We start from the raw sequence: 14,693 nt of genomic DNA on the forward strand, positions 1-14,693 counted from the left end.
GAGAACAAAGATCTGGACACATACAAGAATCACATTCTCACCAGAGGGAGACGGAAAACCGGTGACCAGAGCAAAGCCCATCTGCAGCACAGGTGCGACAGGGCGGGAGTCCTGTGGAACCCTATGGACTTCGTAGAAATAGAGATAACAAGGGTAAGTTCTTACCATATCTCATATTTTCTACTTCAGGGTCCATAGGGTATCCACAGGATACCTTGGGGATGTCCCAAAGCAGTATCCTTTAAGGGTGGGGACGCTCCTGTGCAGAAAGGAGAATCCGCCGCCCGAAGGAAGCATCCTGAGAGGCGAAGGTGTCAAACCTGTAATACCTCACGAAGGTATGGACAGAAGACCACGTAGCAGCCTTGCAGATCTGAACTGCCGAGGCACCACGTCGAGCTGCCCACGAAGGACCCACAGACCTAGTGGAATGAGCCTTCAGAGAAGGAGGGACCGGTAGGCCTTCATGAAGATAAGCTTCAGAAATAGCCATACGGATCCAGGCTGCCAAAGTTTGCTTTGAAGCAGGCCAACCCTTTTTACGGAAGCCATAGAGGACAAACAAAGCGTCCGACTTCCTAAACGAAGAAGTGCGGTCAACATAAGTCCTTAAGGCCCGCACAACATCCAAAGAGGCCTCACCCACGGAAAGACCCGGTGAGTTAAAGGCCGGAACAACTATTTCCTCTTTAACATGAAACTGGGAAACAACTTTGGGAAGAAACTCAGGCCGAGTGCGGAGCACTGCCCTGTTCCCATAAAAAACCAAGAAAGGGGGTCTACAAGAAAGAGCCCCTAACTCAGAAACACGTCTGGCCGAAGCAATGGCCAGAAGGAAAACAGTCTTAGCTGTTAGCCATTTAAGATCCACTGAGCCCAGTGGTTCAAACGGCGGTCCTTGGAGAGCCCTCAGGACCACAGCCAAATCCCAAGGCGCCACAGGTGGAACAAAGGGCGGCTGAATGCGGAGAACACCCTGCATAAAGGTGCGCACATCCGGGATTGTAGCAATCCTACGGTGAAACCAGACAGATAGGGCCGAAACCTGTACCTTCAAAGAAGCAAGGCGAAGCCCATGATCTAGTCCCGCTTGCAGGAAGGCGAGAATCCGAGACAGACGAAACTCCCGCGGTGCATAACCTCTCGGTCGACACCACTGGAAGAACGTATGCCACACGCGATGGTATATCCTCGCGGAAGACGGTTTCCGAGCTCGTAACATGGTACGCACCACAGAGCTGGAAAACCCCCGGGACCTCAGCATGGCCGTCTCAACAGCCACGCCGTCAAAGACAGCCGAGTCAGGTCCGGGTGAAGGCAAGGACCCTGAGACAGAAGGTCCGGTCGTAGCGGCAACCGCAGAGGAATGTCCACGGACAGACCCTGAAGGTCTGAGAACCAGTGCCGTCTGGGCCACGCGGGAGCTATCAACAGGAGCGTCCCTCCTTCCTGTTTGAATTTCCGGATTACCCGTGGAAGAAGGGAGACCGGAGGGAACAGGTATGCGAACCGGAACGTCCACCGGACGGACAGAGCATCCACCAGAGACGCCCCTTCGTCTCTTGTGCGAGACCCGTACACCGGCAACTTGTTGTTGTGCCGGGACGCCATGAGGTCGATTTCTGGAAGACCCCACCTGTCCACCAGTAGTTGAAAAACGTCCGGGTGCAGGGACCATTCCCCCGGATGAACGTCCTGGCGACTTAGAAAGTCCGCCTCCCAATTTAGCACTCCCGGGATGAAGACCGCTGATATGGCCGGAAGATTGCGCTCCGCCCAAACCAGGATCCGAGAGACCTCTACGAGAGCCGCCCGACTGCGAGTTCCTCCTTGCCTGTTTATGTAGGCCACGGTGGTAGCGTTGTCCGACTGGACCTGCACCGGGCGACCCTGGAGAAACTGCTGTGCCTGCTGGAGAGCATTGAAGACCGCACGGAGTTCCAAGATATTTATTGGAAGCTCCGCTTCTGTCGGCGTCCACCTGCCCTGGAACAAGTGTGGACCCGAAACTGCTCCCCAGCCCCGAAGACTGGCGTCCGTTGTCAACAGGACCCAATTTGGAACCCAGAACGGACGTCCCTTGTTGAGGTGGGTCGTCTGTAACCACCACGCAAGGGACAGGCGAACCTCCTGGGTGAGCACAATCGTCTGGGACTTCAAAGACTGAGGCAGCCCGTTCCACTTGGACAGGATCAGGTGCTGCAGAGGTCTGGAGTGAAACTGGGCGTATTCCACCATGTCGAACACCGACACCATGGAGCCCAGTAACCTCATCGCCGAGTGTAAGGACACCCGGCGGTTGTGCAGGCAACTGCGCACCCTTGACTGTAAAGCAGAGATCTTGTCCTCCGTCACGAAGATCCTTTGCTGTCCCGAGTCCAATAAGGCTCCAAGATGCAGAATCCTCCGAGACGGGATTAGAGTGGACTTCTGCCAGTTGATTAGCCAGCCGTGCCGTTGCAGCAGTGCAATGGTCAGGTCCAAGTGGCGTAACAGGAGCTCTGGAGATCCTGCCACCAATAACAGGTCGTCCAAATACGGCAACATGCGGACTCCCTGCAGCCGCAGAGAAGCCGCCATGACCGCCATCACCTTGGTGAAAACACGTGGTGCTGTTGCCAGGCCAAAAGGTAACGCCCGAAACTGGAAGTGGTCGCTGCGGATTGCAAACCTGAGGAACTGTTGATGGCGCCAAAGAATAGGGACATGCAGGTAAGCGTCCTGTATGTCCAATGACACCAAGTAGTCCCCAGGTTCCAGCGCCAGAATGATGGACCGTAGGGTCTCCATCCGAAACTTCGGGACCCGCAAAGACTTGTTGAGTGCTTTGAGGTTGAGAATCGGACGATATGACCCATTGGGTTTCTGTACCAAAAATAGATTTGAATAGAAACCCTGGCCCCTCTGGGAGAATGGAACCGCCACTATAACTCCAGCCTGGAGCATAGTGTGCAATACCTTCCGCAGCTCCGTAGCCTTGTTCCGGTCTGATGGGAGACCCGTGGTGAAGAAGCGAGCCGGGGGTCTGTGCCGGAAGGAGAGGGCGTATCCGTGGGAAACCACCTCCAGAACCCAAGTGTCTGTCGTAGTGGTCGACCAACACTGGGCGAACTGTAGCAGGCGGCCTCCCACCCTGGGATCCCCCAAAGGGAGGCCCGGACCGTCAGGCCGCAGGCTTGTCATCTGGCTTGGGGGCCGGACGTCTGGTACTCCATGCCTGCTTCCGGGGCTTGACCGATTTCTTAGGGCCAGCCTGTCGAGGAAACGACTGTGGTTTGGGCCTGCCCTGGGCCCTAGATGACCGAAAGGACGATGGTCCCGAACCAGAAGGAGCAGCGGCCGACGGGAGACAAGCAGATTTGGCTGCCGCCAGCGTGGCCACAATCTTATCCAGATCCGGACCGAAGAGAACTTCTCCGGTAAACGGCAACGCTTCCAGACCTTTCTTGGAATCTGCGTCCGCCTTCCAGGATCGCAGCCACAAGGTGCGACGAGCAGCTACCGCTGCTGAAGAAATTCTAGACACCAGAGTACTAATGTCTAGAGCCGCCTCGTTGATGTAGGTGGCCGAATCACGGAGATTGCCAATCAACTCCGCCTGATCGGCCGGACAGTCGGATTCAAAAGAAGCCTCTAATGAATCCGCCCAGCGCTCCATCGCTCTGGCAACCCAGCAAATGGCCATAGCCGGCCGTGCTGCCCCCCCTGCAAGGGAATAAGCGGACTTCAGGCAGATTTCTACCTTGCGGTCCGTAGCATCCTTAAGGGAGGACATGGATGGCATCGGCAATGTGGCACTACGGACAAGACGGGTCACGTGAGAATCCACCTGTGGAGGGGATTCCCACTTAGCAAAATAATTATCCGCGAACGGATAAGCCACCGCCAGGCGTCTCTGCGGCTGGTATCTTTTGCCAGGTTGTTTCCACGCCTCCTCTAAATGGTCCACCAACTGACCCGAAAGAGGAAAGACTGTGGCATCGCCCTTCACATCTTTGAAAAAGGCATACTTAGATTTAGCCGCTGGGGGAACTTCGTCCTCAATCACCAAGGCTGTGCGGACCGCCCGAATAAGTCCAGGAATATATACTTTGGACTTAGCATCAGCGTCCTTAGTATGGAGAGGTTCCTGATCGTAAGGATCAAGAATCTCCCCATCATCAGACGTCCCTTCGTCATCCTCATAAGGAGCGGACAGAGACGCCACCGGCCTTTTATGAGGCCGCATCACAGACTCCCCTTGCAACACATCCGACAAGTGCTGTACAGAACTCGTCAGGGAGTTAACCCACGCTGGCTCCTGAGAACCCGGGAGCGGGGAAATAGGGAGACTGTGGGGTACCACCAATTGTCGTGGGAACCCCTGCATGGGTGACGACACCACAGACTGCTGGGACAAACCCATCGGAGTAAACGCGGGCTGCGGAGCTAACTGGCCCACTAAAGCTGTTAACGCCTGAGCGAAACAAGCCCAGGGCGGCTCCTGTACCGGTGCTGTAACCGTAATAGGCCGCGCCATGGACAAACACTGCCGGCAAAGGCCCTCCGCGCTACCCTCCCCCTCCGCTAACGGTACTTTGCACGTGGTACACTGTAGCCGGAGGGGAAAATCACTTTCAGACATGATGGCACCACGTATGTGACCTCTCTCACCAATTAAGTATTAAATAGGCGAGAGACCACCCTGCAGCACCGCACCGCAAGGGCTTTAGCAGAAGAACAGGGACAGTAATAAAGCTGACAGTTTAGAGAAGAAAAGTTACAGGCAGCAGCGCTAGCACAGTCACATACAATGCAGAGAAATAACAATTCCTGCACTAACAGCGCTGATCACTCAACTACACAGACACAGGGCCTGGTAGGACACAGCGCTGCATACACAGACCTGACCACAGCGGAGGAGAGGTATGCGGGGGGACCCAGACCACGATGCTTCCGTCCAGCGCTTCCAGCAGCGTTCACCATGCGTTCTGGAGAAGATGGCCGCCGAGGAGCAGAGAGGAGGCTGGCCTGGGGGAGGAGCGCTGCCACAGGACCAGTCGGCAGCATGCAGAGAGGGCTGTGTGCAGCGGGGGAGGCGCCGGCTGTGAGACAGGGAAGGCGCGCTCCCCTGGCATGCATTTAACCCCTGGGACTCCGCAGCGCTACCGCTCTGCTGCGGTCCGCTGTCCCAGGGGGTAGTGGAAGCGCAGGTTGGTCGCCTGGCTCCACGCTGCAGCCAGTCCCCAGGGAGCCCCCTGTCTGGGGACTTAGGACCATGTGATCAGCGGGGACCCACCGCGGGACCCCGCTGCTTACCTCTGTCCCCCTTGAATCCGGCCATGGTCCGGAGCATCTGGGGTCACCGCTAGCTGTGACCCCAGACGCCCACCAGCATCCCCGGATCAGTACCGGCGTTCTGGTACCGGCGGGGTGTAGGGAAGACAGCATGGACGTCAGGACTGACTGTCCATGCTGTTCATCCAGATGTGCAGCCACAGCTGCATGAAGAATAAGCTTCAGGGGCTCTTCTAGCCCCCACTCCAACAGGTGCACCCGACTCCGGCCGGGCACCAAACTAAACTGAGGTGCCTTGGCCCGGGGGCGGGGTATGGGAGGGGGACCTAGTGCATCCTGGGAGGCTGAAAGCTTAACTCTTTGGTGCCCTGCGACTGACGTCACACCTATACCCCAAGGTATCCTGTGGATACCCTATGGACCCTGAAGTAGAAAAGAGCAGCGTGTTTAAGGCAGCAAAATGCACCCTACCCTACCTGCCAGCACCCTGCTTAAACAGCCTGCCAGGTGTGCAGTGTTTCGTCCTCATCCGAGGACCGCAGTATTCTGCGGGCTGGGAAAAAAAGCAGTGCAGCGCTCACCGCCAGTGAATAGAAGCGGGGACATGTTCCGCCTTACTAAGGCTCTACCACTGCCGAAGATCGCAACTGCTTCTTATTCACTGGACTGTCTGAATGATTAGCAGTACACAGCCAGGACCAATGACTGCAGCAACTTTGACAGGGTCCACATACAATTGAACCGCTACGATGTTGAACCTTTCAGGCAACACCGGACCAGTCGATATTAGGATGTAGAGTGTATATCCTGGGCACAACTGGCTCATCCTGTGCGCATGTTTATAGCTCTGATCTCTCTGCTCCTAGGAGTCAGCTCCACCATGAGTAAGTCCTGTCCCATCCTTGTTCTTATTGTCAGACTGGCAGTTGGAGGTTGGTATGGACATCGGAAGCCCAGCAACCATTCAGTGCCGGGCTTCCGACATCAAATCCAGCGATGAGATGGCAACTAGCCATCTCAACACAGCCATTCGATGGTATAACCGTCGCGATGGTTATATTTTGCACAGAAGCAGTCATAGTTCACGCATGCACACTTTAGCTGAGCTGCGGCTGACCAAGACTCAAATCTTGAAAGTTTCCCGATGCTAGGAAACGAAACATGTTGAAATCACCTTTACCTACATAGTCCTCCTCACTCCATCTCCATTGTCTGGTCAGCCGCTGAAGAAGCTCCGGCCACATTTCCAATGCGGCAGTTCAACAGCCGGGATCACTCTTAGCCTGGGTACACATGTAAAGATTTTCTGTCCAACCATCCAACTAGTTGATTGGTTGGAATGAAAATCTGGTAACATATGGGAGTAAATGATGATCAGCAATTTGCTCCTAAATGCCAGAAAACAGATGAAAATGGCTGTCAGACAAGTTTGTTAAATGTTTGATCTAAACAATTTTTTCAAACAAATGGACAGTTTTTGTCCATTTTCCGGCATTTGGGAGCAAGTTGCTGATTGTCATTTGCTTTCATACCTTACCAGATTTTCATTCCAACCAATCAACTAGTTGGATGGTTGGACAGAAAATCTTTACGTGTGTACCCAGCCTTACAACACTCCGCGACTCTGTGTCCTCCAAACTTACAGCCGATTTCAACCACCAGCACCCCGTTACGGCATGACTAAATCATGAGCTATCAGCTTGAGAAGAAATCAAGAATGGTAATTATAGCCACACTTGGCTAAAAGTTTTATATCTAAACTTCTGCAGTAATGTTTTAATTGACAAATTGCTGCTTTAACACTATTCTAAATAGAAGGAATTTAGGAGACCGATTTTTGGGCATATGCACTATCCACGCTGGGATGCCAGTTTGGGATATTTTGATATTCATTCACTACTGACAGTGTAAGTATTTTGCCCTAACCGATAATCAACCCAACTACCAACATAGCTTGTTGTGATTTACTGGATGACTTATGCCATGGAATCTATGCACGAAAATAGGAGCTTGTACTAAAAACTAACCTGCTATTCATGTTTTCCTGTCTTCAGATACCATGCACCTAAATTTTCTGGAACAATTTACTGAGCATTTGCTCTTAGAGGATACACCCCCTGCTATATTTCTTGTTTTTAACTGATTTTTTTTTTATATTGAGAATACACTATTTTCTATACATATTGATACATGTATTTATATTCTTTATTATTTTTATTTGATTTTTTTGATTCATGCAGCTGTATTTTATTGAAATTGTGAAATGTATGTATTTCTACTATGCATTATACATTTTAAACATGAAATGTTTATTTTGATCCAAGCCGGTTTGTTTTACTAAATGGGAAGCAGATTATTAGAGTTAAGTACTTTTATTTTGTCTAGTGCAGTGATACTATTGTATCTAGTACCGTAAGTGCGGCACTCTTTCTAGCACCCGCGGGTAATTTTTTTGAACCCAATGCCTTAAAAAAATAGTTGGCCATTAAATTCAAATTGTTGCCACTGATGACGGGGAATTAAATTCCACACTAAAGCCGCACATCCACTAGGCGGCTAGGGAAAGACACAGCGATTATAACATCATAAGTGTACCGTCGTTCCCCATCCCCTGCAGTGCCTACACTGAATGATTAGTCGTTCAGTGCAGACACCCTCCATCATCCCCGAACATGGCCAATCTGTCGTTATCGCAGATTGACCGGCATGTTCGGGTGATGATTGATGTCAGAAATGAGCAGCGAAGAGCGCACATCGCTGGTCGTTTCCGATATTACAGTGCACAATTAATGAGCGATTGCACGATTACGATGTCGTAATCGTGCAATCGCTCATTATTATCGCCTTGTGGATGTGCGGCTTAAGCATTACTTGTTAATAACTATTTGAATACTCCTTTCTGCAAAGTTCAATAGCATTTTAGAGCCTTCCCTAATAGATTCAAAATTAAGATTAATGATAATTTCAGAGAAAGCCAGAGATATATATGATTATAGAGACAAACTAGCCTGGGGAAGATAGTTATTCTCCGGAGAAAGCAAAGTATGAATCTACAGCCATACTATGTGGATCAGGCCAAAAGTTAAAATCAGTTTCTCTACGAGAAAGGCACCTTTCAGATAAGCTACTGTGAAGCCAACTGTGACATTGAAAAAGCTGCAGAGGATAATAATATACATGGTTCAACAATCTAAGGACCTTAATGGGAGGATTGCATGAAGACTTCACTGAATGAAAACAAAAGCTCAAAACACCACAGACATGCCAACAGCGCACAAAGCACCATACACACGCCAACAGCGCACAAAGCACCACCTAGAAGATATACTGCACAGACGTGATAGAAATTGTTGCCATCCAGCGAGTGGATCTTTTTGGCAAGAATATTAAGCTACATATGTTCAGTACCCATCCTCAGGTATGGTGGTGGTAGCGTCAGGGTATCAGGTTTCATCTTGGCAGCAGGGACTGGCAATCATGCCAGTATCAGTGGCACATGAATGGTGCACATTACAGACATCTGCCAAAGAGCTCAAACATGGGGTGGGGGGAGTTTTTGTTTTTAACAAAACAATGAATATAAAAACACTGCAAGAGCAGAGCACCCAGTCAGGGTAAAAAGGGAAGAAAATATATTGTCCTATAGTAGGCAAGACCTCAAACTTCCTGTCCATTGCTGCCCCCAACTAGCCTGACCCAGCTTGAACAATTGTGAATGAATTTGCAGATATTGCTTTATCACAGTATTACATTTTCATATGGACTAATTTATTTACATTGCCGCCTGTAACAGCTGCCGGAAGTACTGACCATGGAATGCATTTTTATTGAAGTGTTGCCAACTCACAGATTTTTTATTACTTCATAGTTAATGGGTGATAATTTGGCAAATGGACAACAGGTGACTCCCAATAAAATTATGACATAAATAGTGTTAACTGCTCTATCCAAATTGGGCCCTGTAGCCTTGGGGGGGCAGCAGCAAGTAGTGTATAACAGCGATCAGGAAATACAGATCATACAACACACTACAACCAAAACCACTAAAACTACGAAGCGTCTCCAATGTTATTACTGACTTCAACGTGACTCAGCACCGTGCTTGAGACTCCTAGCTCCCCCCGCTCCAACACCAATAATCATCCCATTCATTCATTCATTCCCCCCGTGCCTGAGGTACTCACACACACAGGGCAGCGCCGGAACGCATTCAGCTGAGCTCAGCCAGAAGCAGGGCATTACTGACACTGGCGTCACGTGATGATGGAGCGCACCAACCACGCCCACACACCGCTATTACGTCACACTACGGGACATTCCCAGCCCCATCCCAGGGGCCTTCGGAGGACACTGCTGGTAATATCCGGCTCTGGCTGGGGCGGTGTCGGACTGTCACCTGCTTTTCCTGGCTCCCGCAACCCCCTGAGGGTAGTGGATAGATCCCCTTCAGTATTTATACCATGACGTCATCAGAGGTGCTACTGACTAGTTCTCATTTCATAATGGTGTATAAAATAAATTACATCAGTCACTATGATGATTAGCAGCCAGTGGCGTAACTAGGGTATTTGGAGCCCAGGGCAAGTCCCAGTAGTAGACCCCCCCTTTTCAATGCCAAAGACAAACACATAAAAAAAGACCCGAATCCCTGCTCCTGCGTCCGCCGCCTCCGTCCTCCCGGGCTGCCCCGTTTAGCATAATGGGAGAGATGTCATGAGGTCTCTCCCATTACCCACTGTGGGAGCCGGAAGATGGAGCTCATGAGTGAGCTCCAGCACGGCGTCGGCAGTGGGTGCAGCGCAGCAGGAGTCAATGAGAGTCTGTGTGACTCTCATTGGCTTGCTGCCAAAACAAACACTGCCGCCGGGTAGTATGAGTGTACTAGCCGGCAGCCAGGGCCGTAACTAGGGTAGTGCGACCAGTGCCATGGCACAGGGCACCGCAGGGCAGAGGGTGCTGTTTGGGCCTGTCAATTTTCCTGTTTATTATCATTCTCACTTGTAGCTTCCTCTTCTTTTATCCCCAGCATCGCCTGGCCTCCCCTATCTCTTCTTTGGCCCTTCCCCATGAGGCCATGGCCCTTTATCAGGTGCACTATCTTATGTCCCTCTTTAAAAAATGTGTGTGGGGGGAGGGGGGGGCACCAATGCTTTCTCTGGCACAGGGCACCAAAAAGTGTAGTTACGACGCCTGTCCGCACTACACTGACCACCCATGTCCTGGACCACGGTCGGCTGCGCCGCCAGTCCGATGGCGCCCAGAGCAGGAGCCCTGCTTGACAACCCCCTATCCAGTCAGGAAATCGAACTATGCCAATGGAGTGTGTAAACCAGTAACACATTTAGGGCATACTTGCCTACTTTTGAAAAATCATTTCAGGGAGATTGTGAAATCTGCAACTATGAGCGTGGCGATAAAGTGGACGTGTACTGCTACATCCAGTTCGATCATTAAGCATGGTACGCTGGCGGGTAGGGTGTCAGGCATCCTGCATGGCACAGAATATAAAACCCCACTTACCCGTTTTACCTCCGGCTCAAACTGAAGTAAGGGGAGAGGGAGGGGAAAGGAAGGCGGAGGGAGGCGCACAAGAAATGTGAAAATTGACTTCCATCCAAATGTAAACGAGCCCCAAAGCCAGGGCCGGATTAAAGGGGGAGGGGCGACAGGGGGTCACCCCGGGGCCCCCACACAGGGTCAGTGTGACCATGCTGAGAAAAAGTGTGCAGCGGCACCTGTTCACGGATGGGGCCTCAGCTGCCGCGGCTCTGTGTTCTGCGTGCAGCAGCACTGTTAATATCGTGGGCTTTCCGGTAAAGGGGGTGGGGCCTAATGACAACTGTAGCCTGGCCTCGCCCCTCGAAGCCGTGATGACCGGGCTGCTCCTGGAAAAGATTAATTAAAAGGTGGGAAGTATGGTTTATGTATCTAGTAGTGAAAAGCGTGGAGAAGTGGACCAGTGGAGAAGTTGCCCATAGCAACCAATCAGCTCCTACCTATTAGTTTATAAACTGTACTTGATAAATGCTACTTCATAGCTGATTGGTTGCTATGGGCAACTTCTCCACTGGTCCACTTCACGCTTTTCACTGCTTGATACATAAACCCCATTATGCCTTATAACCAATGCAGGTAAATAACACTGATTATACCATTTGAATGTATATATCTGATTTATTTTTCTTTTTTTTCCCCCAAGTATATAACAGCTACATAATGGAGGAAAGATGCAATCGGGAGATTGCTAGACTCTTCAGGGAGTCTGGGAGATTGTTAATATTTTAGGGAGTCAGTTGGTAAGTATGATTTAGGGGCATATTCATCAAGGTGATCAGGTCCATTATACAGCGTTAACAGTAGTTTCTGCATGTTTTGTGTCTCCTTCCCAACCACCATCAGTGCTCCTGAGTGCCTGCTGCCCATTTAATTGCCTTCTGACAAAATTAACTCTAATGAGGTCATGTGAGAGAACTTCAGATTATAAAGTTTAGATTCAATTAAACGCAAAGAGCCGTTCTGAAAAGACACATCGCAGACAGCAACTTTGCTACTTTTTCCTTGCACCCCAAAAAAGGGTACCATAATGGGAAATATGTACACAGTGATGTTCAGGGGCTCATTTTTGTAATTGAATCAACCCCTAAGATGTGCCGTTGGAGACGGCATGTAAATACTAGTAACGGCAGCACATTATAGGTACAACATCACTTCTTTAACCTTGAAATCCCATAGGGGTGCACAGTAAAAGGAACAATGTTTCTCTGCAGTAATAATCCGCAATGTGCGCAGCCGACACATAGGGTGGAGACTGATGCACATGATTACGTTTTCTTGGAATGTGCTTTGTAATATGTAAGAGCCCAATAAAGGATGTTTGTCAATGAAGCCTTATTTTCAATTAGTCGCTCCTTGATTTTGTTTCTGTGTTAAACTTACTTCAGCGTATCCACTTTTAGGGACTAGGGAACAAAGTTACTGGGTACTAAAAAAGTACTTATTTTCACCTCATGGATGCTTACATCAACTAATACACTAAATGGTAAAAGTTGTGCAATAACATACAAAGGAAGCACATAACTATTCAATAATTTTACTGTCATTTCGTGGAAAGTGCATCACATGGTTAGCATTACTGCTACTGCTACATTACTGCTACTTAAGTCATGAGTGCCTTTCCCGACCAACAGGCAGATGTATTATAGAGGCACTTACTCTGCCGCTATAACGCTTCCTGCTTCGACTCTTTACCGAGGCGAAGCAGGAAGCACTAATGATGAGATGTATTAACATCTCATCGGCCAGAGCGGAGGAGTGAAAACTTCCCCCTCTGTCGTTCCCTGCCTAAGCACACAGCTCATCAGCCTAGTGCTGATGCGCTGTGTCTCACTCCCGGCCGGCTGTCCCTGCTGTGGGGATAGGGCATCGCCAGTTGCAGCTGTCGATAGCGATAGCTGCAGCGTGCAATACTGTCAGGCGAACTGACCGTTCATAAATAGCCTTGCCCATAATGACAGCGGCCCAATCATACATGGGGGAGAAGTGGTATCAGGGCACATAAGGTGCGCTGATGCCGCTTCGGCAGTTAATACATCTCCCCCCAAGCCTCTACCTGCTTTTTTCGTTGTATGTTCTCCCGGTGCTTGCATAGATTTCTTCCCATACTCCAAAGACATAACTGTAGGTAAATTTGCTTCCTGAAAAATAAATAACCTTTGTGTATGTGTAGATTATGTAGGAATTATAGATTTTAAACACTGGGGTAGGGACTGATGTGAATGACTATTCTCTTTAAAGCTCTGTGCAATAGGTTTGTGCTATATAAATGTTAATAAATAATATGGCAGTCCACTAGTCTAATGCTCCCTGTGCTATGCACGCATTCTGGGGTTTATATACCTAATAGTAGGCACTATCAAGCTGTAGAGTCTCTCCACTTTTAGTGGACCCATTCCCTCCAGTTACCGAAATCGCATAGAAATAGTGTGGCAGCAATCATTGCTGTGCAGGCACACACAATTCTTACACAAGTCAGCCACATTTTTATTTTATTGAAACCCATTTGGTGCTCCAAACCTAATGCTGGCTATACACTAGTGCGATTTCGGGCCAATTGCCCGATTTTAGACACGTTGTACGATGAATCGTGTGGAAATAGTTTAGTATTTAGGTAGGATCCGATCCGATGCGCGCTCCTGCCGCTCTTAAAATGTATCGTATGATCAGATGTGCAGCCCATATTATCTATCGTAACCGCATGCAGATCGTGCTGTGTATTTCTGCATGCGATGCATCGTGCGTCCAACCAGCGTCATTTCAGTGAAATTTTGAAGAAGTGTATGTTCTTTCAATGACCTTCCCTCCTAAACTGCAGATCGATCGTATCGTTAGATTATATGTACATTGTGTGTTAATCGTGCTGCCGGGACTGCCAGGGAGTTCAAGGGAAATCGTAAGATGAAGCTTATCTTATGCTGGTCGTACTAGTGTATGGCCAGCATAAGAAACACAGGGCTTTGGGCCCTCTTAAAAAGGAGAAGGGCCCTCAGTCAGATATATAAAAATGATCCTTAGCCAGACCAAAAGGCTAGGGCAAAGGAAAAATGGTGTTGCCTAAAAAAATGAATTACAGTGCATTTGTGCTCAGGGCCTGATTCAGAGCAGCTCGAAAGCGGCCACTCGCTCCCAGCGATGTTCGCACATCTGCGCATGCGTATGGGTCGTAATGCGCATGCGCCAACCAGTCATTGCGGTCGGAAATCGTGCGCTCGCAAAACAGCGAGGGCCTTCTAATTTGAGTGACAGAATGAGGCGTTTGTGGGTGGTAACAGGGGAAGGTGCTTGAGAACGGGGAGTGGAGATCCGAACGCAGGTGGTCAAAACGGGCGTTTAATGGGTGTGCATAATTAACAAAGCAGCGTCATCGACCATGTCACTTGGTTGTCTTTTAGCCTGAACTGCTCGCAGTGATTGCGGGAAGTAAAACCTACCACAAGCACTGCGAGCAGTTCAGACGCCTTTCAATGTACTCGATTAATCTAATAAATAGCGGAGATGACTTATGATGCGAACGGCCAGGAGGCGTCTTTACAAAATAGCGAGCGCATGTTTCGTTAGCTCGCTCAGACATAGAGGCGTCAACAGACCGCAAAGAGTGAGCGCTCAATTTAAATAGCCGGCCCCTTTTTCTGAACGACCGTTTGCAAATAGCGTCCGGCTCTGAATCAGGCCCTCAGTTCACAAGTGCATTTTGGGCACCTCCAAATCAGGGGGCACATTTCACCTCTACCTTTAGCCTTAGGACACTTGTAAGCTCCACAGCATGGTCTTTTATCAATTCAGAAATGTTGATACTCCTGGAGTATCTAAAGCATTTGGTAATGTCCTGGACTGGCCCCTATGATAAAGGGATCTTTGGC

The 14,693-nt window shown here is 49.7% G+C and overlaps 1 protein-coding gene across 1 annotated transcript in view; it reads right to left on the minus strand.

Annotated features, from left to right (window-relative positions):
- SNX10 (sorting nexin 10) overlaps window positions 1-9,590 on the minus strand; it is a 79,429-nt gene extending 69,839 nt beyond the window's left edge. The window contains exon 1 of the mRNA XM_088479430.1: window positions 9,462-9,590. The gene's annotated coding sequence lies outside the window, so the exon portion shown is untranslated. The remainder of the gene's footprint in view (window positions 1-9,461) is intronic.
- Between the last annotated feature and the right edge of the window lie 5,103 nt (window positions 9,591-14,693).

This window comes from Taudactylus pleione, unplaced genomic scaffold (genome assembly GCF_031769625.1).
Source record: "Taudactylus pleione unplaced genomic scaffold, aTauple2 ptg000233l, whole genome shotgun sequence".
In the NCBI taxonomy this organism is placed as follows: domain Eukaryota; kingdom Metazoa; phylum Chordata; class Amphibia; order Anura; family Myobatrachidae; genus Taudactylus; species Taudactylus pleione.